The following is a 2993-nucleotide window of genomic DNA, read 5'->3' as shown; positions in this document are numbered from 1 at the left end:
CTCTGTCACTGTGATTTCTTCTGACTGTCCTGCTGCCAGATGGGACAATCAGATGATACAAATGCTGATACATTCATCTAGGTCTCCTAGATGATGAATTTTTGTATATAATAATTCTAAGTGCTTTTATAGGTGTTGTTTGCCCTGGGTTTGCCTCTCATGCTGTGCTAGACAGACGGGAAGCTTGTAAGACGCTTCTAAGGGCTGAATAAAACAACTGTACCGCTTTTAAATCTTATGGGGGAAATCAATAATAAAATCAGTATTTTTGATTGACAGGTGACAATATAGTAATTAAACATCCATCAAAGATAATTCAATAATGGACAATGTTTTTTTTTTGTTTTTTTTTAGTAAAGCTGCAAATACATGGCCTATTTAAAACATGAAGGTCAAAGCTAAAGTCTAAAGAACTGAATAAATAGTTATTGTGATGTAGTACCTTCAGCATTTAATATCCCTGTAAGATTTCAGGGCCCAATTAACTCACGAGTGGGGAAAAAACTAGCTGTGGGCAAACAGCTTTACTAAATGTCAGTTTTTCAAATTTAATTCAACACAAATGGCATGATATCAACTGAATTAAAGGTATTAGAAACATCTACCTCTACAAGCCAGGGTTTCAAGATTAGCTAAAGCCTTGTGTCATATTGTGTTATACTGGTGCAGATTAGCTAACAAATGTGGAACTCATCAAACGACCATAAACCAATTGCTGCAAAGTGAACCTTAGTTACTACTAATCCATCCTTGCTGAACTATGTTACATTACATTATTAGCAGACGCTCTTATCCAGAGAGACTTACAGTGAACTAAGTACAGGGACAGTCTCCCTGCAGCAGCTCAGGGTTAAGTACCTTGCTCAGGGGCTCAATGGTGTTGAACTCACAACCTTCTGGTGTTGTATTTGGAAGCCGTACCACTAGACCACTAGGCCGTCACTTCGTAACCGCATCTTGCACGGTTGCAACACTACCACACACACACACACACACACAAAGGCACAAGGTGAAAACAATACCTGTTGTCACGGCTGGTAATAAACCTGAGTTGAGAAATATACCATACAGTTGCAAAATCAAGGTACAGTTTGTATTCAGAAAATAGAGCAAGTACAACAAAAGTTAAGAAACATAGATATAAAAACATTTAACAAAATTACAATTAAAATGTGAAAAGATACTTATAAATATGTGCAATATTCCTGTTTTAAAATAAAAGAGCTGAACAGTTGTAGAAGTTTTATGCAGAAATATGCTAAATATTGTCCAGGGAATGTGCAAGAATTCCAAGTATGAAGCATAAATAGAACATGTGAAATGTACAACAGTAATAGTCCAAAAGATGTGTGTTAGTGTAATACATAGAATTATACAATATTATCATATTCACTGTAAATGTCAAATTAATTGGAAACTTCATATTGTGCAGTTTAAGTAACGTGATATTTTTTACGAATTTTGGCAAAATGTAATCGCTATCACTTTTTACATTAAGAAACAAGAAAAATAACATATTGTGAAGGAAAAGACAATGCAGTGGCACAAGCAGTACAATGCAAGTTCATTAGTGGCATTAGACTGCAAAAGTCTGAATTACTAAGATTTCACCAAAGACAGTCGGCCACTCTTTGTGGATCAAATGAAAAACATCCATTTCACACAGACCCTGTAAGTGGAGAGACAAGTACAAGCAATACTTGTCATCAGAAGGATCAGGAAGAGTTCTTCAAAGGCTAGTGGGCTAAAATGTTTGTGCTGTAAACACTATTAGGTCCAGTTTCTCTATCCAAGAGCAATAGTTACATTTATGACATAAGTTTAAAATAATTGTGTACCTCTATGCAACATGTGACTGTACAGAAGTGAACTACATGTGCACCCGACTAATAGAAACTAAAGCACTGCCATAAATTCTACACAAACTATGAGTATAATGTATGAAACAAAAGTTATGTGTCGTCATTTATCTGTTATCTTATGTATGTGCAATGTGAATGTGAGGTGCATATAAGGCCAAAGTCAACTAAATAAGGATAAAATGATCTACAAAGTGGAAACTAAGGTGTGTGAGTGCAGGAAGGTTACAGACTTACATGGCAGGAGGTCCCAGTAAATCTGAGTTATAATACAAAATAATGTAATCTACTGACGTTCTGGACTAAGTAGGCTTTAATTTGGACACACTTTTGACTATTACAGTGTTATTCTATCTAATATTTAATATTGAACCTTTTGCTCAACATTTATATGACATAAATAGTTATTAGTTACTCTGCAGATTCACAATTTACACATTAAACATATGATCACTTATAAAATATAATGCAATGTCACACATCAGATGACCTGGCTACAACATTCAACTGCTGCTTACACCTTAATAGTTAGAATCCCATATTATAATAGAACACTGTTAAAGAGGTCATTCTACATTCTGCAGTGAGTTTACTTTTGATACTTTAATTATATTTTATATATAATAATTCAGTACTTCTACTGACCAGATAGTAAATAAAATAACCGGACCTAATTTAAAAGTTGTATGATGCCTGTTTTACATGCTTCTACATCGTTTTGAGCTAGAATCAATGAATAAGTTTAAATAGCATTGACATTATTTTATAGCATACAAATTGATAACGAGAAAGGGCTTCTTTCATATCATTCACAACGTGCTTGCCGAATGAATTGATATGGTCCCACATGAAATGTAATTATAGTCTATATATTAACTATAGTATTGTAATTTAATGAAAATTGTATAAAGGCAGCAGGCGTACACGCTGACTGCATGAATGGTTGACTGTTGCCATGGACACGCTGTTCCGCTGGCTCTGTCTACCGCGCCAGGAATTACTTTCACAGTCTGATTGGCTCTTTCTCTCTCACCAGACATCGTACAACTCACACCATTGGATCGCAGATACGGCACTGGCGCGTGGTTGTGTTTGCTAATCTCTGATTGGCCAGAAATCTGTGGGACTTGGTAG

This window comes from Cottoperca gobio, chromosome 12, assembly GCF_900634415.1.
Source record: "Cottoperca gobio chromosome 12, fCotGob3.1, whole genome shotgun sequence".
Lineage (NCBI taxonomy): Eukaryota > Metazoa > Chordata > Actinopteri > Perciformes > Bovichtidae > Cottoperca > Cottoperca gobio.
Note: the sequence above shows the minus strand (reverse complement) of the source record.